Source organism: Anastrepha ludens, chromosome 3, assembly GCF_028408465.1.
Source record: "Anastrepha ludens isolate Willacy chromosome 3, idAnaLude1.1, whole genome shotgun sequence".
NCBI classification, from domain to species: Eukaryota; Metazoa; Arthropoda; class Insecta; order Diptera; family Tephritidae; genus Anastrepha; species Anastrepha ludens.
The window spans coordinates 18,681,883-18,708,186 of record NC_071499.1 but is presented as its reverse complement, the minus strand read 5'-3'; the positions used below and the strand labels follow the sequence as shown (position 1 = coordinate 18,708,186).

Below are 26,304 nucleotides of genomic sequence, written 5' to 3'. Positions count from 1 at the left end.
CACTCCCATCTGCAAAATCTGCGAAGGGGTGAAAGAAAGTCTCTTCCACTATCTATGCGAATGTCAAGGTCTAGCTAGAGCAAAACTCCGCTCTTTCGGCAAGCCCTTCTTACAGCAAATTGATGAAATCTCAGACGTAGAGATCAAAAGTTTGCTCTTATACTTGGATCTCACGAAATGGAGCTGACTAAAAAAAAAACAAAAAGGAATACGAAGGCATCACACGAGAAAAGTGGAAATAAAAAAATAATAAACAATAAAAAAGTTTTTATTCGTATTTCAGCTAAGCTTACCACTCCCCGATGTGGTGGAATTCAATGTCGTTTCGTTGGTCACATCTTCGAGGCTGTTGAGATAGTCTGAGTTCGTTACTGAGGCAGATCCAGTCTCTTCGATTTCCACAATAAAATTTGGGCCAGTCCAGCCGGAGCCCCATTCTAAAAGTAAATACAGAACAATTGGGTTAATGTAATTATTTAGACATAATTCTTAAATGTGAGCTTAAGGAATACCTCAACTTGAACGAAAAGGAAAGCTGCTGTAATGTTAAAAGACATTTTCTGTTCTCACTTAGTATTTTTACAAATAAATAAAGGTACTTTTCGTGACATCACCTTCTGTATGCGGATTGTCCAACCAAGTGATTAGTTCGATATCTTGTAGAGAGGTCTAAAAGAGCTAAGATTACAAGTGGAAGGATGAGCTTGAATCCCTGTATGACTGAACTTCTTTTGCTCACTACAATTGCAAATATCTGGTATTGTAATCTGGCCGCCGTAGCCGAATGGGTTGGTGAGTGATTACCATTCGGAATTCACCGAGAGGTCGTTAGTTCGAATCTCGGTGAAGGCAAAATTAATAAAAACATTTTTCTAAAAGCGGTCGCCCCTCGGCAGGCAATGGCAAACCTCCGAGTGTATTTCTGCCATGAAAAAGCTCCTCATAAAAATATCTGCCGTTCGGAGTCGGCTTGAAACTGTAGGGCCCTCCATTTGTGGAACAACATCAAGACGCACACCACAAATAGGAGGAGGAGCTCGGCCAAACACCTAACAGAAGTGTACGCGCCAATTATTTATTTATTTTTTTTTTTTAATCTGGCTTCAATTAAATGTCAATAGATGGGAATAGGTTCGCCACAAATGCCAAGGATAACTCTATCATGAAACTAACTTAAGTACTGATAGTGGACTTCAACTCGTGGTAGAAAAGGAGGTATGGAGGTGAATATATTCTTGAAGGACTCTGTTGGATGTAAAACAAATTGCATTGGATCCTTGTATGAGTAATAGGCAGGTGAATTCCGTTTTAGATGTTTAACGCAGTTTTTCCTCTAATTCGAGGTGTGCGTCTTGAAGTTGTCCAATAAATAGAAGACTTTCAGTTTATTGGTTACTCTGAAAAGCGGATGGTTTTTTATGATAATTTTTTCATGGCAGAAAAACCTTTGGAGGTTTGCCAATGCCTGCCGAGGGGTGACTGGTATTAGAAAAATCATCACTCCCAAGCTCATTGTCGACAGCTGTCGTAATACTCTATCCGAAAACATGGTTTTAATGCATTTATTTTTATATATAAATGAATCTGAACTAAACTGTAGAGTAGATCTAGGATGTTCTAAGGAAATCTGAGGCTGATATGCGTATTACAGTAAACACTTAGAATAGATGCTATCAAACTCATTCGTGGAGAAATAACTTGCGGTTTATTCACCACGATACCACCATGATATATTACCAGGTTTACTATTTAGCTATGATCAAAAAGAAAATTGTGAAGTGAACTTTAGTTGTCACGTCACTTGGGAATTTGCTAGCCGAATTCTACACGATCATTTCACACGTATTCACACACGCGACCAATCATTTGTTGTTCAGCCGGTAATGAAATGTAGTTGGTTAATTTTTTACGTATCTCACTTAGCCAATCTTAGACTTTTCGTAAACAAACCGCTTCGTGCCCCAGGTACGTCAAATTGCGAGTTGAATAATAGTCTGTTATGGACCACACTTTCTCAATTCTTTTCACCATGGTTTTATATAGTAAGCGACTATTTGACCCAGAACAACGACAATAACCTCCCACAAGCTTGAGTTTTTCATTTTTTCACAACTCAATTTACCATTTCACGAAAAGCGATTTGAGAAGATTGAGGCGACAAAGGTGAATTGGAATATTGCAATATGTCTATTGGATACCACGGAGATTACTTTGGAATAAAAAACTATAAATAAAAAACTATAATTATGTCAATGAAACAATGAACTCTCTCGTTATTTACAAATTCCAAAAACGTTTTTACTGACCGCACATCTGTATTTGCGATGAGTTATCGCATGCGAACTGTTAATTTTAAGGTATACGGAACAATTATCGTAGATGAGTTTTTTACCCGAGCAATCCATGGCTTAACTCCTCATTCCGTACGAGTAGAAAACACTACTTGCATTTTCGAGCAAAAGAAAAAAGTTTATTAAACAAAAAATTAATTAAAAGTCGATAAATCCTATTCGCTGCCTTTAGATTAGAAAAAACACTTCGTTTTAAAATTTTTCTTTTGATTTTGCAAATACAAAATAATATCTTTGACTTGGAAAATTTAAAAATATTTGTAATATAATTCTTAGCTATAATAGTGTTTTTTTTTTATTGAGAAATATCTAAATTTGTACTACATTTGTCTCTGAACGATTATTTTTTCCTAATAATGAGAGAGTATCCTTCCTCCAGTAAACACCCATAGCTTCAGCAAGCTGGCGCCACTCCGCGCGCATGACCAGAGAAACCATGGCGATACTGTGTGACTTCTTTCATAACAAACTGATAAACCGTGTCAGGGGCATATTCTGGTCACGCTAGTCATCTGAACAGTAAAGTTTATGAAACAAACTGAATGACCAGATAACCAGCACTAAAAGAAAATATCGTTCGCGAGGTTAATGACATCTCGACATCTGTTCTTCCGCGAGTGGCACGGAGTACGGAGGCCAAATTCCAAAAGTGTATTCGACGCAACGGTCAAATTTAGAGGAAATGATTAAGAAAACAAACTGAAGACAAGAGCGGAGTCTTGTCTGTAATAGTTATCGAAATAAACTTTCCATTTTGGTAATTCTTTTTTAATTTAGCTTCCAATTCCTAATACTGCCACCGGGCAACCTACACCTACTCGTACATATAGTGCCGGTCACATAATAGCAGTGCAACGTATTGCAAAGTTTCGACTATTTATTTATATTTAATCAATTTTTTATTTTATTTTTGTATAAATTTATAGTTTATGGCGCTTGTGGCAATAACTCAAAGCTTAAACTTTTTACATTCGAAGTTTTAGAAAAATTCTGGATATGCAATTTCATAGCCCATTCAGTTTTAATGCAAGTTTAAAGTGGTTTCAGGTTTGTTTCTGATAATTTTTGTGTATATTTTTGATAATTTTTTTATATACTTTTGATAATATTTTTGTGTGTTTTAGATCATGTTTGGTAATTCTTGTTTTATATATTTTTGATGATTTTTTGCATATTTTTGAAAAAATTGTTGTATATTTTTGATAACGTTTTTGTCATATTTTTGATAACGTTTTTGTCATATTTTTGATAACTTTTCTTTGTAGTTTAGACCATCTTCGGATTTTTTTGTTTGTATAATTTTATAACTTTTTTGTGTATTTTTGATCATTTTTTTGTATATGTAAAAAAACTTTTTTTTTTGAAATTTTTTTTTTTTTTTGTATATTTCTTATAATTTTTGTTGTATATTTTAACTAATTCATATACCTCTAATAATTTTATTGTGTATTTTAGATCACCTTTGGTAATTTTATTTGTATATTTTTCATAATTTTTTTGTTTATTTTTGATAATATTTTTATATAATATACAATAATAAAAAAACTTTATATATCTGATGAATTTTTTGTATATTTTTGATAATTTTTTGGTGTATTTTAGAACATCATAGGAATTTTTTTATAAGTTTTGTTCTATATATTTGATATTTTGTTCGTTTGTTTCCGATAATTTTTCTGTATATTTTTTATAATTTTTTTTTCGTATATTTTTGATAATTTTTTGTATATTTTTGATACTTTTTCTTGTATTTTTGAAAATTTTCGGTATATTTTTTAGGAATTTTTTTATAAGTTTTGTTGTATATATTTGATATTTTGTTCGTTTGTTTCCGATAATTTTTCTGTATATTTTTTATAATTTTTTTTTTGTATATTTTTGATAATTTTTGTGTATATCTTTGATAATTTTTTGTATATTTTTGATACTTTTTTCGAATATTTATTTTTGATAATTTCTTTTGAACACTTTTGATAATTTTTTGTATGTTTTTGATACTTTTTTGGAATATTTATTTTTGATAATATTTTTGTATATTTTTGATATTTTTTGTGTATTTTTGTCAATTTTTTGTATATTTTTGATATCTTTTTTTGGTATATTTTTGATATTTTTTTTATATATTTTTTATAATTTTTTTTGTATACTTTTGATAATTTTTTGTATGTTTTTGATACTTTTTTGGAATATTTATTTTTGATAATATTTTTGTATATTTTTGATATTTTTTTGTGTATTTTTTTTAATTTTTTTGTATATTTTTGATAATTTTTTTTGTATACTTTTGATAATTTTTTGTATGTTTTTGATACTTTTTTGGAATATTTATTTTTGATAATATTTTTGTATATTTTTGATATTTTTTTGTGTATTTTTGTCAATTTTTTGTATATTTTTGATATCTTTTTTTGGTATATTTTTGATATTTTTTTTATATATTTTTTATAATTTTTTTTGTATACTTTTGATAATTTTTTGTAAGTTTTTGATACTTTTTTGGAATATTTATTTTTGATAATATTTTTGTATATTTTTGATATTTTTTGTGTATTTTTTTTAATTTTTTTGTATATTTTTTATAATTTTTTTTGTATACTTTTGATAATTTTTTGTATGTTTTTGATACTTTTTTGGAATATTTATTTTTGATAATTTTTTTGTATATTTTTGATATCTTTTTTTGTGTATTTTTGAACATTTGTTTGTATATTTTTGATAATTTTTTTGTTCATTTTTGATAATTTTTTTTATTTTTTGATCATTTTTTGGAATAGTTTTGAATATAGTATTTGTATATTTTTGATAATTTCTTCGTTTATTTTTGTCAATTTTTTGTGTATTTTTGATCTTAATTTTTTTGTATTTTTTTTATATATTTTTGATCATTTGTATATTTGTGATAATTTACTTTGTATATTTTTAATAATTTGGGAAATTTCTGTGAAATGCTAGAGTGATTGCTTACCTTCTGAAACTCCTGGCGTTGGTTCTAGCCTCGCTAATAACTTCTCCAGTTTGACAGCTGCAATGCAAAAGAGATAAAAAAAGAGCATGAGAATATAAACTCAGAACATCCATGTGCATATGTAAGTGTGTATTTGATGGTAAGCTTTGCATTGATGTTTATTTATTTACATTGAAAATTTCACTCGAAGAAAAAAGTGTGAACTGTTGCACCTACTTATGTGCATGTATGCAATACATCCATACATACGTACGTATTTGAAAATTGGCAATGCGCCAAAGCAAACTCTTCGTCTTCTATTCATGGAACTTTTTAGTGAATTTTCAATATCTGCAGTTGCGGCAGAACTTTTTTGCAACAAAAATTGCTGCATAGACTTGTTGAATCCAAAAATTTCACGGCCACGTGGAAGCAGTAAAATTTCCATTATACAACATTTGACACAAACTAGGCGTGCAACAGACTCTGAAGATGTTGATACCGCACAACAACAAACATATTTATTTCCGCCTAATTAAGTATTTGTCCGCAGCACTCAACTCTATTAGATCGAAGGAGACAGATAAAAGCAAACGATGCAAATCGCAGTGAGCAAAAAAGAGGAAAAAATTTAAATAAACATTAACTAAATTTAATGAAATAGAACTCATTTTGTGATAATTTTAATTACATTAATTCTAATGGTTTTGAAGCAACCCCCTTAGTAAAATTTTTCAGCATTCTGGATTTGAGTTTCCTTAAAACTTAAACTTTTGCTGTACTTTAATTTCTGCTCTCATTTATTTACCGTTACTAGCTGCAGAATTAAATTTATGTGTTTTGTTTGTAGTACAACAAAAGCGTCCAGAAAACTTTTGCCAAAACTTTGGACTGCTGTATTTAGTAGACGCACTGAGTAGTAAATTTGTTTGTTTTGGGCTTTATTTGGCTACATCCTTTTGCGGTTTATCGCTTTCATTCTACTTAAACTGCCAACTTGGCAAGTTGTCTGTAAATGCCGCCAGACAGGTGTTTGTGGTTGAAAAGTTTGTGGTTAGTCCGTAAATTTGATAGAAGATCAAAAGTGTCAAATTTTAAACATCTTGCAAAACAGTTAAGGGTGTACATTTGAGGTACAACTTTTTCGGTATGAGTGATAGTAATCATCTGTCTGGCAACTGTGGCAACTGTTTTCCAAACGGAAGTTTTTGCCATCCTGAAAATAGCCGAATGGATAATCGAGAGGAGATGGAGCAGATTGGAGTTTTCAGTGATCGTCAGGCTGCACTGAAGGCCGCTGAGAACGCGAAGCAAACCTCAAAGATTGTTCAAGAATATAAGAAGAAGCTAAACTCTGTATCAAGACAAAACAGGTTTGTACTTATATGGGTTCCAGGACACTCCGGAATTCAAGGAAACGAAATTGCCGATGAATCGGTCACCCGTGGATCAGCGGTTCTACCACAAGGACCAGAGCCAATAATCGGAATCAGTTCCGCAGAAATCATGAATTGGATCAGCGATTATGTAGGCAATTTACATAAAGAGCGATGGTCCGGTCTAGAACACTGCAGAACTGCAAAGTGTTTTGTGACAAGCCCGAACAGAAAACTGTCAAACTTTCTACTAAAATTTGGAAGGAAAGACGTTCGGTTGATGGGCGGTATTGTTACAGAATACAACCCATGGGGACAGCATATGACCACCATTGGAGTCAATGATGGCCCCGATGTGCTTGTCTTGCTTAGAGGAGGCGAATAACACTCTCTAACATTTCTCTGTGAGTGTCCTGCCTTTGCTAGAGCAAGACTACGAGTTTTGGGTTCCGATGTCGTGAGAACGAGTAATACTCGTTCTCTAAAACTGAAAAATTCTCACAGGACTAACTATCTCTGTCTCTGCCTCTATTCTTTCCTATCTCTTTCTCTGATACTTTTCTCCTTCCCTCCTTGACTATCTACCCTCTTTCCAGAGCTCTGAATACAATGCTCTTTTTAACCTGAGTATTTTAGAAGCCACCAAATCTCCTGATGCTCCTTATTTCGACTTTTTCAAATTTCTAATTTCTAATCATCTACATGGACTGCCATCGAATTTTATGAAAATCTTCATTGGAAGCCAAGCAGATTTTTTGTGTGACTCATGCTTTTGTACGATAGAATTTCTATGACGTAACTGAAATCGTAGAAATCATCATAGCGATTTGAAAATTGAACCAAAACTTTCCCCAAATATTAGTCTATCTAAAAACATAAAAAATTCCTGCAGTTCCGCTTCAAAGCAGAGGTTAAGGACTCACGTCTAACGTCTAAGATCTTTAAGGAAAGTCCGAGATGAGCTGATGTTGTTCCACAAATGGAGGGACCTACAGTTTTAAGCCGACTCCGAACGGCAAATGGTTTTTCATGAGAAACTTTTTCATGGCAGAAATGCACTCGGAGGTTCGCCATTGCCTGCCGGGGGCGAACGCTATTAGAAAAAACTGGCAACGCATGATGTACGAAACGCGTTTAATAGCTTTCGATGGGAAGACATAATAAAAGTACTGCGAGAAAGGTTTCGAATACCCGCATACTTGCTAAGGATCCTCCAGAGCTACCTAAGCGAGCGTGAACTTCTGTACGACACACCAGATGGTCAGAAAACTAAAGCGGAAACGTATGGCGCAGCTTAAAAACCTATTCTCGGTGCCAATCCCTGGAATCTGAGCTACGACGAGATCCTGAGTATAGAAAAGCCAGAAGACACATACATATATGTAGGTGCGATATGCGGACGGTATAGCTTCGATCATATACCGATTCGAGATACCGTGGATGCCAGGAGGAAGCTGAACCAAGTCATGTCAAAGACTCAATTTCGGCTTGAGGACCATAGTCTGGAGCTCGCCAAACCTAAGACCGAAGTAATGTTGATGATAAGGGGCCACATGCCACTCGAGGTCAGCATGCAACTAGTCGACACGTCCCTAGTATCTCAAAAAGCGGTAAAATACCTGGCCAATCAACTCAATTGCAGGCTTACGTTCTGGGCCCCATGCGTCTACTAAAGCAGCGAAGATCACGTGAATGCTGAACATCGGTGGACCAACCCAGAGTAAAAGAAGGCTGATCATGAACAACACAAACGCAATACTCGTGTGATTCTAGGAAAAAACACGCCAAATCATGCAGCGGTGGCAAAGCCGATGGGACACTGAATCGAGTGGCAGATGGATGGCGAAGCTGATTCCTCCGATAGGTGAATGGGTTCAAAGGAACTTCGAGAAAGTGGGCTATTTCATGTCTGAATTCCTCTTGGGCCACGGATATTTCCGGAAACTCCTATACCGCATAGGTAAGGTAAGCGACCACAGGTGCTTATACTGCGAAGAGCCCAGCGATAATAAATTTTTTTAGTTGTGACAGATGGCTTGTGGAAAGAGATATTTTAAGGTAGCAGATTGGTGATATCGCGCTGACCCACATGGCCGGCAAGATGCTTGATAGCATGGGTAAATGGAATGCGATATGTTTGAAGGCAAGGATAACTGGAAAAAGATACGTATTACAGGGAAAAAAGACAGACTTCGACGCAGTAGAACAAAGCAAAGCCGCACAGATAGAGACACAAGAAATCGAAAGCTGGCAGCATGGAAGCTGGCTACAAATATGGTGGACCCAGATGTGGGTGAATAGAATTGATCTTTAATAGATGTCGTTCTGGTCTCTCTCGAAGTAATGCAGAAAGTAGTTCCGGGAAGGGCGTCTCCCCAGGAGGAGAGGAGGTATTGTTTTAGTGGTCCCACCACTCGACGCAGTGGACGACGGTCGCTGTAAGTGCGAATGTATTTTGAACCCTACATCACACACCAAAAAAAAAAAACTATTTATTCAATAATTTAATAAAAAAATTACGAGACATCAACTTATGTACAGGTTTTTTATATAAACTTTTATACTAAAACGTAAAAAATCACATTTTCTATGAATTTTCGGCCAAGTAATACTGGGTGAAGTAGAATTTTCTAACAAATTCTCTTTCGATAGCTGTGGTAAGAAACATCTCACCATCGTCGCGTCGGACCTCAAAAGAGGCTCTGGAAAATGAGCCTGTCAAGCCTTTCATTTTTTTACCAGCCGTACTTCTTCATTAGGGGAGTTATGAAATTGCCTTCAAAATGGACAAAAGCTGTGAATCAAAACGGCGCATATTTGAACTAAATCGGGGACTTCAAACTATGTTAATTTCATCATTGAAATACAGTCAAACTTTTATAAATCGAACTTCTAAAATTCTAATTTTCTATAACTCCAAATAAATTGAATAGTAATAATGGTTAGAAAGCAATGTAGACTCAATTTTAGCCACGACCTTCATTGAGTTCAATAAATTTTGCCAGTTTTTCTCTATCTCTCTCTATCTATCTATCTCTCTCTCTCTATCTCTCTATCTCGTGTTAACTGGCGTCAGTTAGAGACAAAAACCGAAGCCGATTCCTTCTCGACTTGAGTCTTCCAACGCAGAGTGGACATTCTTCTATCTTTGCCTTTGTCATCACTACCCGATACCGTATCGAATATTTTCAAAGTGTTCAGCATTTCTGTTCATTCTTATCACACAAATTAGTCAGCGAAGTCGCCGTATCTTTATTCACTTATCTCTATGGCAGCCACCATAGCCGATTGAGTTTGTATATGATTTCCATTCGATCGGTCGAGGACGTGAAAAATCGAATAATGGAACAAATTTTTCCAAAAAGTGGGTGCGTCTCGGCAGGCAGTGACAAACCTCCTTTTGCTGTACATTTTCGCCATGAAAAACTGCTCACAACAAAGAAACACATCTGCCCCTCAAAGGCGTCATAAAGATTAGGCCCCTGCGTGTAAGATCCCGGCGCGAACAGCACGCATTAAGAGGAGAAGTCAAAAACCTAACAAAAGATGGCAGCGTCGCATACGAGTACCACTGTGAAGCCCATGCAGCTCATTGTTCCACCGTCAGCGATATTCGTCGTCGCCTACGCACAAAGGTCCTTGAACAGTTAAGTGCATGACTGGCTTGGGTCAAAATGGTATTGATGATGATAAGAAGACAATTTTAAGGCTAAGAATTATTATTTTTATGAAAATGATATACCACTAAAATTTGGGTAACACTGAAATGGCGACAACAAGTCATTAGAACTGTCTGTTCAGCTACACCGCACTCTACTTACATACACACAAACTTTGTGTCTTTATCTTCTCACCGCTACAGGAACTGTCTTTGTCTACTTATGTCTACTTAATGCTGAAGGAGCGACGAAAAAAAATCACGAAACTAGTAGCCAGCAATTATTTGCGACAGTAGGGCGTGCACTTATGCATCCTCAAAAAATAGCAATAACAGCAATGCTGTAATGAAACAACAATGTAATAACAATCGAGCATTGAGTGGAGGGCTCTTGAGGCGGACAGAGGTCATTGTCGACAAGTGCAACGACATAACAAGGACCTGACGCCAGGTGTAGGATGAACGAAGCGGCTAAGAATGCGAAGTGTGCTCAACACACTTGAGTGCACACACATGTAAACATATGGGCACTAGGGTGCGTAGGTCTCCATAAAAAAAAAGAAAAAAACAAATCGGTAGCTTTGTTCAAAGGATTTCCAGGAAGGGGTGCTCCGAAAAGCAGGTGTTCATCGTAATGGCACTATTTTCTACAAATGTGTCCAGTTCCTTGCGTACGCCGATGGCATTGACATTATCGGTCGCTGTAAGCGAAATGTCACCGCTGCGTTTTCTGCTATCGAAAAGGAATCATCACGAGTGGGTCTGGCGGTGAACGAGGGTAAAACGAAGTGTATGCTGTCTACCACGCGGAACACACGGCGTGTAGGAACGCACGTCATTGCGGACAACTATACTTTCGAAGTTGTGCCAGAATTTATTTATCTTGGCACCGCCGTTAACAGCAACAACGATCCAGGCTCCAGGCTGATGGAGATCAAACGGAGAATCACTTTTGCTAATAGGTATTACTATGGGCTAAGTAAGCAATTAATCGAGCCCTCTCTCGCATGACCAAACTGACACTTTGCAAGATGCTCATCATACCCGTGTTGCTTTATGGCGCAGAGGCATGGGTAGTGTCACAAAGCGATGCAGCCGCTCTTGGGGTGTTCGAGAGAAAAGTTCTTCGTGAGATCTTCGGTCCTGTGCGTGTTGGCGAAGACTACCGTTCAAGAATGAACCACGAGCTATATGAGTTCTCCGCCGACATTGACGTAGTTCAACGCATCGCCATCTAACGCCTGCGTTGGCTAGGGCATGTCGTGCGTATGGATGAAGAAGCTCCAGCAAAGAAGGTGTTCGAGGGCGGAGTCCAAGGGAGCCGACGCAGAGGAAGACCATTGATCCGGTGGAAAGACCAGGTGGAGGAAACCCTATGCTCGCTTGGTGTACAGAATTGGAGAGGGCGCGCGCGGAGCAGAGGCGCCGGGGAAGAGCTAGTGAGGTTGACCGTAACTCGGTAACGGGTTGTTATGGCCACCTTAGTAAGTAAGTAAGCATGGAGTGGTGATTTATTGGGTGAGTTAATAGTCAGTGTTGCCGTGTTTTCTATGCACTCACTTCTCCAAACTTGGGATAAGTCTGTACGTCCAACGGCCTTTTGTAGCCTCTTCCTATCTTCTTTGCCACTCGGTCATAGATCTTCCGTACCTTTGTTTGCTACCGTCGGTTTTGCTCCTCGTACTCCATATAAGCGATGTAGCGCTCTCGCGTGGATATCTGCTGGTATATTTCCGCAATAACCGATTCCGGCTTTGCCAATGTATCATAGTCGGTGTCAGACCTTTAAAGTTGAAGCCACTCTATCATGTGAGGTAGTTTTTTGGATAACGTATTTTTTTAAATTAATTTTGTTTATAGGAACCTGCTTTTTGGAGGTACTATTTTCAAATTCCTTCAGCTCACATCTTAACATTTTTCCGAAATATTTTGGTGGACAGTTTAAAACATGAAAAAAAATTTCAATACTAATGAAAAAATCGCAATTTTTTTTGCTGAGTCACCCTAATGTGTGCAAACATCTCCAAACAGCCTTAAGCACATTTCTGTTTTTTTGCTTGTATTTTGTGTGCATTATCTACCTGCTGCTTGCGGCCAACTAACTGACAGCAAATGTTCGGAGGAAGCCAAGCGCCATGAAATGCCAGTCAGTTTGTCGCCATTCGCACTATCGAATGTGTGAGGGAAGAGGTACATACATGCACATATCTAGGCGTCAGACGTGTCAATATGCGCCAAAGTGCAACAGTAGCCCGCCAGCATACATTAAACGGCCCTTAGTTGTCGTCGCTACCAGTGGCCGGTAGGCGCACTTATTTATATTCGTCACCTTGGATAAGTGAGTGTAATTAAATATGCGTACATCTGTGTTCAAAATAATTGTAGCGTGATGAATGATGCAGTTTATATATAACTATGGTGCTTTCTACAGCAAAATTCACTCAAAGCTTCAAGCTTCGTACAAAATTCACAAAAGTTTAAGAAATTTTAAAACAACAAACTTTTTCTCCTTTTTAATTAGAATTTTTAGAAAACTTTTAGTTTAGCTTTATACAGTTTTTTGCCGCATAGAATTTTGGTATAATAAAGACTTCAAACTCGCTCAAAAATCGCGTTGATTTTTGACAATTGATTTTGCATACGATATCGAGAATTCTCCTTGGTCGGCTTATACAAAATCTTTATTTTCACCTTTGCGTACTCCACTGCTTGTCTGTTTGCAGGCTAGGGGTAGAAAGACCTATCTACTTCTGGATCTCGTCCCTGCTTGCTGGTAGGGAAATAAATGCTGTGGCAGGAGGAGCTAGAATCACCAGGTTCGTACATAGGGATGCACCGCAGTGCGGCGTCCTCTCGCCTCTTCTTTGGCTAGTAGCTATTGATGAAGCTTTAACTCGCTTAAACAGGGGTGGGGTAAAGGGGGTAGCATGTGCCGATGACTTGGTCCTGTTGGTATTGTGACCGTTTCCCTCAGTCATGGCTCACATTTTGGAAAGGTCACTGGCTACACTCAGTAGTTGGGCCTCCAGGTGGGGTCTCAGAGTCAACTCTGACAAAACGGATCTGGTGGTATTCAACAGGAAATGCAAGCCTCCAACTTTTAAGCTTCCAAGACTGAACAACCACTGTCTTACACTCTCATCGGAAGTCAAGTATCTTGGTGTAATACTTGACCCCAAGCTCCACTGGAAGCTGCACATAGAAAATCGAGCTAAGAAAGCCAGTGTAGCCTTCTATGCCTGTAAATCTATGTTGGGCAAAAACTGGGATCTCAAACCACGTGTCGTAATTTAGATGTACAGCTTAGTGGTTTGGCCAATTTTGATATATGGTTGCCTAGTTTGGTGGAGAGCTCTTTAGAAGGGCTACAGCACCACTAAACTAGAGAGAGTGCAGAGAAGTGCATGTGTAGACTGATGTCCTGGTGCTTGTAGAACATCTCCCACTGCTGGCCTCAATGTCATTCTGCACTTACTTCCCGTGGATCTGCAAGTTAAATCCATTGCTGCTCGGAGCGCTATTAGGTTGAAGAAGATTGGCCTCTGGAGACAATTTCCTGTAGAACATAGTAGTATCTTGAAGCAGATCTCCCCTTCCTCGTCGGTACTTTGCACTGATCTCTCCATCCGCAAACTGGATTTTGAGGGTTGTGCTAGGGCTATCTCATCAGCCCTATCCTGCCCTATCAGCCAGCTTTTCGGTATCCTTTAAACTACCGGAAACGAGCAGCGTTTTTCAAGCAGAGGTCTTCGCGATCCTTCAAGCAAGCAAAATTCTTAAGGATCGCTGTTGGGAGGGAGACATTAATATTTTTTCCGCTAATCAAGCTGCGATCAAGGCCGTGTCGTCGCCGTATTGCAGCTCTCTTCTGGTGAACTCCTGTAAGGAGGAACTCAAACGTCTCGAACGTGCAGGAAATATTTCGCTTATCTGGGTTCCTGGGCACAGGAATGTAGAGGGAAATGAAATTGCCGATGAGCTTTCCAGAAAGGGGTCGCAGAACCGGTTTCAGTTGTTCGTTTCTCAGAAGTCGATGTCCCCTTGACCGTTGTTAAGGGGAAACAACACAATTTCTTTCTAAAAAAAGAAGCAGGTCTGTCTCATCTCTCTCATGGAAATCCCCCGCATTTCAATTTTTAAACTCATTGCGGTGTTCACTGATCACTGGATGATCGGTACTCTTGCAGAAAAGCTTGGAATTCAACACAACTCGTAAGGCAGAAGTTGTGGGGACCCTGCAGAGAAAGAGACTGTTGAGTACTTTCTCTGCAAACGTCCGACTCTGGCGGCTAGGCGCTTGAGATTCCTTAGCGTGCCCTTTGTGGATGGCTTGAAGAAATTCTGCAGCCTAGAATCCTTTTCTCTCCTCCACTACATCAACAGCACTGGATGGCTGTTTTTTTCTTCCCTAAATTTTTTCGCAGGTAGCGGTCCACATTAAAGTAATGGTCCACCTAACCTACCTACCTTGGTTTTGGTTATGGTTTTTGTTGTAGCATATACTATGCTTAAAAAGAAAACTAAAAACAAAAAATTAAATACAAAAAAAAATATTTGGTCCTTAATAATTTGTCGCGCTTCTATTATTTTGAGCACAGCTGTACTTATGCTCTGGAGTTTTCAAAACATATCCTTCAATTTCAAAATAAGCATTTCGTCTGTGTGAAATTACCAATTTTTGTGCGCCAGTGTGGTGACCGCCCTCTGTTGTTGCATGCCGCCTGCAGGTTGTCTTTACAGGTGTCAGCGTTCAACGCCTGCAACAAGGCCTATTCGGTGCATTAACTCAACTAGTTAATTTGCACATAGCTGACGATTTCAGTACCTAAATTTACTTCGTCGTCTGGGAGAAAATTAAAAAAAAATTCGGTACCACAAAACCTGATCTTGTCTAGTCTTCTAAGATATCCCGGATGCAATATTTTCTTTCCATGAGTGAAAGGTGATTGAGGCACAATACTTCTTGGTGGCGCTAGCGGTAAATGCGACTAGAAAATGAAGCAAGAAGAGAGCTTTCCATCTGTCAACAGCTTCTCATAATTTAATTTTTGATTTTTTATAGACGATATAAAATATTTTTGTTGTACTTGATCCGTCGTTTTGTGCTTTTAATTAAAATAAATTTGAGTCAAATGAGAGCCTTCAAATGGTTCTGAAAACCCATGGGAAGACTACCGCTTGCGGAACAATGTTTTGTGCATAGTTGCGGTGCTTCAAGAAAGTTTCGATGCTAAAGGCAAGAAACGTCTCTGGCGGTTCAATTGAAATCAGGATACTAGACTTGAGGATACTTCATAACCAGCGCTGGTAGACTGATTGATCATAAACTATTTATTTCCTATGGTATGAAAACCTTAAGCGGTCGCCGTAGCCGCATGAGTTGGGGCATGACTATTATTCGGAGGTGCGTAGGTTCGAATCTTCGTATATGAAACCACAAAATGAATAGTTTTTGCTTATACGGGTGGCCTCTCTGCAATCAATGACCGTTCGGAGTTGCCTTAAAACTGTGGATCCCTCTATTTGTGGAACAACATCACAACGCACACCACAAATAGGAGGAGGAGTCCCCTAACAGCAGTGTGCGCGCTAATTATCTAATTATTTATTTTATGAAAGCCTTGAGAATGGTAAAAAAAAATGAATAAATGGATGAACGAAAATGAGGTCTTCACTTCAATCGCATAGTCTTTTGTGCTAATTTTAATCATTGCAGTACTTCATCCAAACCCAGTTCCTTTAATAAACCTAAGAAAGAGCTGGTTTGGCTAAACGTGCCTTTCTTTCGGCCGCATACGGTAGAGATAGCTCCTCCTTCTTCGCGCTATAGCATCCCATTCGAGAAGAATGTGTGCTGGAATGTGCGGGGACTGGTCACAGAAATAACAGGAGTCAGTAGACCATATCTCAGTCCTGTTCAGAAGGCTGCGCAATCTGCAGTGACCTGTGAGAACACCCGCTGAGAATTCTCAGTTTGTCCTTAGGACGAATTGGCTGCATAAGGCTTGTCCAGCAGCTAGGCATAGAGGGAAAAATAAGCCACCCTGGTGGTCATCCGAACTGAAAAAGCTACAAGAGAATTACAGGAAACAATTCAACAGAGCCAAACTCTCCCAAAGCGAAAACGAATGGGACGTTTATAATGACAAACTAAAAATACCTTTATAAGAAAGAAATAAGTAAAGCAAAAAGGTCTTCATGGAGTATTTTTTGTGGGGAGATCGAAACTACGTTAGAAGCATCTCGGCTGAGGAAAATCCTAACCAAGTCTGCTCAACCCATAGGGTATCTTCAGAAGCCAGAATCCAGATGGACAGAATCCAACGAATAATCATTAGACTTGTTACTAAATACTCACTTCCCAGGTAATTCAGAGGAAGCGATAATTGCCAATATCCCAACTTCGGATGCGGTACTAGGTTCTGAAATCCTGAACATTGTCACAGAAGCCAAGATAACTTGGGCTGTAGAAAACTTCCAACCATATAAAACACCGCGACCAGATGGGATAATCCCTGCGCAACTACAACAAACATTGGGCAACATTATGAAATGGCTGGTAACCATATGCAGAGCAACATTACGACTAATTAGTCCCCCTAAGGTGGAGGGAGGTCAGAGAGGGAAAACGCTAGAGCGTTTAATATACGCCTTTATAAGAGAAAACTTGACACCGTCGCTACTCGCGAATTCACAACATGCCTACTCTAAAGGTAGATCCACAGAGACAGCATTAAATTCACTAGTTTCGAAGATAGAGAAATCAATAGAGAATAAGAAGTATTCTCTGGTGGCCTTCCTAGACATAGAGGGCGCTTGCAACAGCATCTTACCGGAGGCCATAACAAGCGCAATGACTGATTTGGGTGTCGCCGAGGGCCTTGTGAAACTTACAGAACAGTTGCTACTAGGCAGGTTCGTAATTGCGACGTTGGGTCCCTCGACTATACGCAGATCCGTCAAGAGGGGCATCCCTCAGGGCGGTGTACTTTCTCCTCTGCTGTGGATTCTAGCAATGAATCAATTGTTGAAGAATCTAGAGGAAAGGAGGATACACGTAGTGGCCTACGCAGACGATGTTGCAATATTAATAAGAGGGAAAATCCCAGATACCCTCTGCAACATAATGCAAAATGCTTTGAGCGATGTAAGCCGGTGGGCTGTATCGAGTGGTCTTGGGATAAATCACAACAAAACGGAACTAATTATGTTCACGAGAAAATACAGGAGGCCTGTTCTAAGCGCCCCTACCCTTGAGGGAATCGCACTGTCCATTAGAGAAGAGGCCGGCTACCTAGGACTAGTATTAGATAGGAAGCTCTCGTGGAAACATACGATTAATGATAGTGTAAAAAAAGCAGCCGCAGCACTCTATACATGCAAAAGAATTGTGGGGGCAAAATGGGACCTTCGAATTCGGAGTGTCTTTGCCTAGAACCTCTCTATAATGCCAATGTTCGTTTTTGCCGCCGCTTCGCATAGCTGCATCCCGTAAGTCAACATAGGTTTAATAACGACTCTTAAACAGCACTTAGCCTCTTCTCATAAGCCATTGTAGAGAAGTGAGTTTAGGACCGAGCTGTTTGCGTTTGGTCATTATGTTTTTTACCATTTGGTCATTATGTTTTGGGCATTTTATCTCTGACTTTTTAGCTAAATTTGAGGAGCTTCTCAGCTGCATACTAAATACCTCATTTCCACAATTCGAAACTAATTGCCATTCGTTCTTATCCATCATATCTTTTCTTTCCTATTTCTTCCTATATTTAGTTTTTTCCAAATGGTCTCTCAATGGCTGGTTTCCTTTTCAACTGTCTATGTGTATCTCCCTTCGCCTTTTCTTTTGCGCCAGTCATATAACCCCACTTATCCTGACCCCATCTATATGATTCATGAGTATTCTGGAGCTAACTACTACTTAAAATTCCTCAAATATACAATTAAACCACTCTAATCCCACACAAAATTGTCCAAAGTGCCTATCATTTATCAAAATAAAGTCAAAAAGTCATTCACTCCACTAACACCAGTGCAGATACGCATGAAATATAACACAATTTGGCCTCTCACTATAATCGTCCAGCAATTACGGGCATGCGAATGAGATATGGGATTAAAATAGCTGGAATATCTTGAATGACCCATCGCCAAGCTATTCATTACAATTCCACTGTCGGCCGTCCCTCGTCCGTAATGGCGAAACAATATTTATCAAGTGGAAATCTCAGTGCAAAAATAACAATAAATTCTTAAGAAAAACCAAACGCAGTTGCTAAGCCGAATTCCTAAATGCTGTGTAAAATATAAAATAATGGAGTAATTAAGACATGGCTCATTAGATCGAAAGCATGGCGCTAAGTGGGGCACAGATGGAATTTAAATTGTCTGCAGCTCCTGCAGAAAAAAGTAGGGGAAGGGAATTAAGCGAAACATGCAAACGAAAAGACTGGGAAATGCGATGTGGCGGGAAATGAATGTGAGAAAAATGAAACATTGCCGATAAAAATAAAATCGAATGTAAGTAAGTGAAATTTAAATGCCAGGCACGTGTCCAAACGCGACTTAAAGGACATAAATACATATATGTATATATGTATGCGTGTATGTACGCATGTATGAATGTATGTATGTTGGTTTGAAAATTATACGTTTACGCATTGGCGTGTGTCACGAAGGCAAGATAAAAAAATAGGCTTTTAAAGGCAGAAGTTTTAATTTTAAAATATTCACAGGATGGCTGTTGAAAAGCGTTGCTATAAAAGAACTTTTAACTTTTTTCAAATTCATTCCATTTTTATTTTTTTCCCCCCTACAAGTTGCTACAGCCGACTCTCGTTAATTCGAAATTCGAGGAACTCTTAAAATATTACGAATTATCGAGTGTTTGGAATATTCAGTGGTTCCAAATTTTTGAGAGAAAATAAATAAAACTTCGAATTATCAAGTGCTTTTATTTAACTGCTAATGTTTTACATATTCACAATGTGAATTAATTAATCTTAGAAAAGGACTCATTTATACGGGTTTGGACGAAGCACATTGCTTCTGCTCAGACTTTTCAATAATTGTTTAAGGAGAAAAAGTGCCTGATATGCTCTATAGTTTTGTAGACAAAAGCTTTGTAAGTTATCGAATGAGGCTCTTGCAACCTTAAGGGGGAAGTCTGCTTTAGAGGCTTCAAAAAATCTTTTTGTTTTGCGGAAATGTCTTCCCAAACTATCCAAGAATGTGTTCTCAAATTCAAAATATTTTCGGAGTTACAGAAGAAATTGTGAGCAAGCGTCGAGCAGGTATACGAGCGGCCGGATCGCTCGAAGTGCGAAGTTAAACATCCTATCGAAACGAGATAACATTGATTGTATTCGGAATTAAATTATCTTCTAGGTAAACCGAAAAACTTTAAGACTTTTTTAAACAATCTAAAGTGAATTTGTTTTTCCAAAAAAATGATTTTTTTTCTAATTAGCGAAAAATTGTTGAATTTCTCACTTGTTTTAATTTTCTTGGGTTAACTAGAAGCTATACTATACTAAAATAAAAATTTTTTTTTGGTTTTTGGTTTCAGATGAAAATTGCGACTTGCATCTTTCCTTCCGCACGACACATGCACACCCGAGGCGCCTCGGCAAAATGCTTGTATCAGGCATAATATGACACATATTTTAATGAAAAAATTTGAGAAGACTGTTAAAATATACAACAATAAACTCTGAAAGTTTCGCTTCAGTCGAATATTTCTTTCCTTCCCAAAAAAATCCACGAAAAATCGATTTTTTGAAGCCTCTAAAGCAGGCTCCCCCCTTAAGCAAAAGAGACTGCAGACACCTGGATGGACTGTTGTCGGGCCACTTTCTGTGGGCGAAGCACATGGGAAAGGTAGGCATCTCAGACAGTGCATTCTGCCTTTCTGCATGTGGAGAGGAGGATGAGACGGTGGACCACTTTCTGTGCGTCTGCCCCGCCTTCGCTCGAATCAGGCTTGAGGTCTTTGGCACTGATGTGTTAAGAAGCGACCACCTTGGCTCCTTGGCACCACAAGATCTACTCAGATTTCTTCGGAGATCGAATAGATTTAAAGAAAATTAAAAAGGGAATCCGAGTGCAGTACAATGGATTAAATTGTGTCTGAGTGCTCACTTTCGTAGCTACCGCAAAATCAAAACATCGGTGCATTTTACTTCTATTCTCTATCACCCCGTTGTATTCCTCTGTCAAACCTACGTTAGAACAACCAACTCTTCTCTTGCCTCTTTTTTCCTTATTTTATGTATCCATAAACACTTGGTAACACTACAGATGAATTTTTGGTCTATGTGCAATATACAGGATTAACTAAGTCCAACCTAAACTAACCTTGATTTTTTGATATTAATGAGTTGTATATTTAAAACTTCTTTCCCCACAAACCGCAATATTTAGTTGAAGTTTGTTACCTGAACACCTGATTTCGACATTTTCTTTTTCACCCAATCACTATTTAGGTTTAAATAAATATTTACCGAGTTGTTGAGAAAATGAAATGTACATAAATTGAGAAAATTTATTCAAAAAATTAATGTATAAAGGTTCGCCGGCCACCCTGTATATGAATAAATGCCCCCATATACCAGTTTGTATTTTTCGCTACGCTCTTTTTTCATTGAACCTGAAATGCTGACGTAGAAATACAAATTACATATCACACTTGATTGGAAATTTTTTAAGTTAATTTCAGTGCGCGTGCGACTTTGAAAAGTTACTGGCGAAAAGTCACTTATCTTCCCTACCTCGTGAGTGGGTCTTTGTCAGCGAAATGTCTGCTCTCAACTCAAATTTTCAACTTTTCGCAATAAATTGGCATACTTCAAATTCTTATGCAGTCAAAAAACAGAAATGACAAAAAAAAACAAGAACAATGTCAAAACACGCAGTTACGAATTTCTTAGCTCGCATTTAGTTTCCCTTGCTCGTTTTTCGATTTACCAACCGACATGAAATGTCCCTTGAAAATTACTGCACGTCACCGCAGAATTTGCGTGGAACACCACAAATCGTTTGTTCCTTCGGCGAGTTGTCTGCTGTGTCGCAGAAATTGAAATGTTACTGAGCTGTTTGCTGACTTCTTGCGGCGATTTTACATTGTCATTGTTATTGAAGTCTTTGTTGTAGGGAAACGCATGCAGTAAGTAGACGAATTATTATGCACATTTGAAAAGAAGTAACGTATATTTATTCTTGAACGAAGAAAGTACAAAAAAAAATTAAATGTACGTTGTATCGAAGAAAAGGCGTGGCACCTAAGGAGAAAAAATTTAAAAAATTAACGGCAACTAAGGATGAGTGAAATAGTCACAAGGATGCTTAGAGAGATCTGCAAGTGGACGCCTAATTCCTAACTGGCCTGGATTCCTAACTGGTCATCTCCAGTTGATGGGCAACGGATTGCGGCCTGTCGGTGAATCCTCTTAAGACGGAGTTCGTCCTATTTACGAGGAAATATAAAATACCCAGAGCTCAACTTCCCTCACTAATGGGAGCTCCTCTGATGCGTTCTGACAAGGTGAAGTAATATAGAAAAACTACAATATAAAGAAATTATTTCATACAGTTTCGTAATTCTCGAATTAATTCGAGTGTTACCAGGTTGCACCTCCTTCAAAAAAATTCTCGCCATCAAAAACAATCCACAAAAAAGGTTGACTTGCCTCGTTTGTTTATTTTCTATTTTCAATCAAATAAATGGGGTTGATAAAAAACTTATATGGCTACAATAATGTGTCCACCCACTGCATGTACCGTTTCCTGTGCTGCTAATATACGCACACACACACACATATTGTGTATGAAATGTAAGAAAGTTTGTAACCACTTAGAAGTTGTCAAATAAAAACGCGGAAAATAAACAGACCAAAGAAAGTTTGACGACTTGCTCGCTTACCACATACTTGCACTTAATATGTAGGCGTGTATGCGTGTATGTGTGTATGTGTGTCTGTATGAATGTATGTATATGTATGTATGCATGTAAGTATGTATTGATATACATCCATGCGACAGAAACCACATTGTAGTTGGCGAAACTTTTAGGTTCGGCTATTTGCTTTTTGCGCCCAATGCGAGCATAACAATGGGGAAATGGGGAATGGGGAAATGGAGAATGGGGAAATAACTAAGTTTTCATATAATAATTCATAACATTTTGGTATTGATGTCTCGCAGCTGCTGAGAAACTGGAAGGTGGGACGCAGGCATGGTACTTTTTTTTTATGAGCAAATACTTTCATTGCACTGTACAAAAACAAAAAAAAACAGGGTTCCGATTATGGTTTCTGGAGGAGACGGCTAGTTTTGTTACTGTGTTTAGTATAACTTGTTGTCAACATTCACACTATCCATTTTGACTTATTTCTGGCATTTAAGTTAAATTTCGAGCTTTGGTGTATTCAGTGACTTATAGTAAAATTTTATGACAAATATTTTTCTAGTACATTTTAACCCGTTATATCCCTCCGTTTTGAGTGTTTTAAGCTTTTTATCTTAAAATAGGCAAAAAAGAACACTCTATCGAGGAGCAAACAACCAACAAAGAATTTCTTGAAAGTCCCATCTAGAACAACTTGTTCCGCTCTTTGAACATATTTTGAGGACGTCACCTCATTCAGTCGGCTTGACTCTCCGCCTTACTTGAATAACTTAACTTATGCCACTTCAAATAAAATTCATAATTTTTCCGACACTAAAGCTCCAGTAAGCAGATAAAATGTTTCCAATGAAGACTGCTGTCGTTTTCGTTTACTCAGTAAGAAACTTCCTTAAAATACGAAACTCACTTTTCTCTTTGTTGTTGTTGTTGTTGCTTTCTTGTCGATTGACCTGCTCATCTGCCGATATTTTACTGGTATAAAATGGAATTGAATAGAACTTAGTATTTAAACATTTATCAAGTCGCCAAATAGTGTTAATTAAAAGAATATACCCTCTATCTCTCCCTCTCCCACGCCTCCGTTCAACAAATTTTTCACTTCCACACATAAACGACTTTATGAGAAAACTTTCTCAGTTACATAGCGCCACCAATGCAGTGAAGAGTCTCAAAGTAGTTAGTATTAGTGCTTCTGACAGACATTCTCAACATCCACACATCTGCATGTCCATGAGAAGACCACCCACCCACCACCCAGTAAGCAGCTTTAATGATTTTAATCTCTACATAATTCACAACTAAGTCGCCATTCTTAAACGCTTCGCAGCCGCTTCTCCATTTAATTAACATTTTTAGTCAGCGCTTATGAGGTGATCAAGCAAAGCTAAAGCGATTTAACGCTGTCAAGAGAGCAGCGACATTCCCCCACATCATTTCGTACTAATGCGTATATACATGCATATGTATGTATGTATGATATTTAAGCCAGCTAGACGATAATTTGTGAAACTGAATGAATGCCCAACTACAACATTCAGAAATGCGCACTTAATTGCTATCAAAGTTACTCTACACCGAAACTAAATTGGATGCTCTTTATTTGGCGCCGTTGTCGTCGCATATTGCTAGTAATTAAGGCGCACATTTGCCAGGCCGCTCACAGCTACTCGATGAGTACTGAGTACACATACATGCATATTTTCATATGCGAGAATTGAAGAATTTGCGTGTGCTTTTGTGGTAGGCGTTCGTACATGGTGTGAGAGGCGCTCACTGACAACAACATTAACATTAATGACATTAAGGCGCTTATTAACAAAAATCATGTCGATAATTGTGCGCGCCATGTTGTTGTTAATGATGCTGCTGATAATGATGATGAGAACAATGCTGTTACCAAGATTGTTGATGATGATTGCACAGTCGATTTTCGATTGGGTTGATGATAAAGCAATTAACTTAAGCAGCTCATTTTAGCAGCAGCTATTTGTGGCAATACATAGTGTAATGCTGTGAACATGTATGCTTACACGCATACTGGTATAACTCTCATATTGGGCACTCACAAAAAAACACAAAAACCATTCAAAGCATTCCAATTAGCGCTCACTCTATATTGTACAACTACCAGTGCTCGCCGCTTTTCCGCGTAATTAGAATGTGATTTCACTGACTTCTGTTTAGGCAAGCTAACCTCTATACGAATGTGTGGGGATGTTGTCTGTTTGTGCTCGTAAACGGCATTTGAATGTGCGTTTAGTAGTGCCATCGCATGTGTTTTCTAATATTTGGCCTAAAAGCTGCTGAGCAACACAAATGGCAATTTTCGTAATTGGAGAGAGTTGTTGGAGCACAGGAAGTAATACATATACGTAAATCACTCCCATTATGTGATACTTTATGTATGTAATATATGTATACTCATACGTACATATGTATGTATGTACACAAATTATTAAAGCTTGGGTTCTAATACTCACAGACGTACAAATTTTCTTAAAGCAGTAAATTTCAATTCAGATATTTTCATTGTGTTGTTTTTGTACCTATGATTTTGAGAATATTGGTTGCAATAGTACTTATAAATATGTCAAGTGATGTCTACAGATTTTATGCGTTGCTCATTAAAAACTTCTTGGTAGACAATTCGGAATGAGCCGGCACATTGTCTTGCTCTGTTGCCGCACTTAACATTTTTTGGTGAAACAAAAAGTCACTCTAATGTGAATGAATATCATGACTAAGCTTATTTCTGCCTACAGGAAGTATAGGTATAGAACAAGGGTGATAGATTTACAAGGTTACCTCTCTAACTATTGTGAAAAAGAAAATTGAGAGGGAAGCTAACCTCGGCTGCCATGCCACAGGGGGGGCACGGACTAAATAGTTTTCGGCAAAATTCGTTGCTTTTGACGTTTACTTCTTTAAGTTTAATAATACAAATAAAAAGCACAAAGCGAATTGTCGGTACGGGAAACAAAAACCGCTCTCTTTTCCTCGTCCGTACTTCTCCCACGAACAAAATGTTTCCCTGTGTAAATCGGAACACAACAACGAAGCAACGAGCAAAACTGTGTTGATGTTTCTTCGTAAATCACCGGCACAATCTCAGATCTTTTTGCAAACACAGCCCAAGCGACGTCAGCTCTTCAGCTGATTTTGTCAAATTGGCTCAGAGCCGAATAACGGTTTGTTACATAGAAAGCTTCGCGCTAAACAGCAAGAGGCTGCGAATTTCTACAAAAGCAGCGTTAGCCTCGTTATCCCTTAGCCACACCTCGTATAAAACTGATTGCGTAAATAATTGTCTTCATCTCTTTGGAAACATATAAGAATAAACTACTGGTTTCATAGAAGTGTTTTAAGTAATATTTTTTTCAGTCGTTTCTTTCTCGCGCTAACCGGCGCCAGTGTCGGACACATCAAGTGAAGCCAAGTCCTTCTCCACCTGATCTTTCCAACGCAGAGGAGGCCTTTCTCTTCCTCTGCTACCAACAGCTGGTACCGCATCGAATACTTTCAGAGCCAGAGCGTTTGAATCCATTTAGGTGACATGACACAGCCAACGTCGTAAAGCTCATACAGCTCATTGTTCCATCGTCTGCGATATTCGCCGTCATCAGCATTCAAAGGTCCAAAAATCTTACGCTGAATCTTTCTCTCAAATACTCCAAGCAACGCCTCATCGGATGTTGTCATCGTCCAAGCTTCTGCGCCTTACCATAGGACGGGCATGATGAGAGCCTTGTAGAGTATGAGTTTTGTTCGTCGAGAGAGGACTTTGCTGCTCAATTGCTTACTTAGTCTAAAGTAGCACTTGTTGACAAGAGGGACTCTACGTTGGATTTCAAGGCTGACATTGTTATCGGTGTTAATGCTGTTTCCTAAGTATACGAAGGCCTTTAAAACCTCGAAATCATAACTGTCAACAGTAACGTGGGTGCCGATAAGCGAGTGCGCCGACTGTTTGTTTGATGACAGGAGGTACTTCGTTTTGTCTCGTTTATCACCAGACCCATTCGCTTTGCCTCTTTATCCAGTTTGGAAAAGGCAGAACTAACAGCGCGGTTGGT

General features: G+C 38.3%; 1 protein-coding gene across 1 annotated transcript in view; it reads right to left on the bottom strand.

The window, feature by feature from the left end:
* The window catches only part of LOC128857082 (uncharacterized), a 44,067-nt gene extending 38,697 nt beyond the window's left edge, over nt 1-5,370 (bottom strand). Inside the window, exons 1-2 of the mRNA XM_054092650.1 lie at nt 5,317-5,370; nt 294-437 (exon numbers count right to left, since the gene is read on the bottom strand). The gene's annotated coding sequence lies outside the window, so the exon portion shown is untranslated. The remainder of the gene's footprint in view (nt 1-293; nt 438-5,316) is intronic.
* Between the last annotated feature and the right edge of the window lie 20,934 nt (nt 5,371-26,304).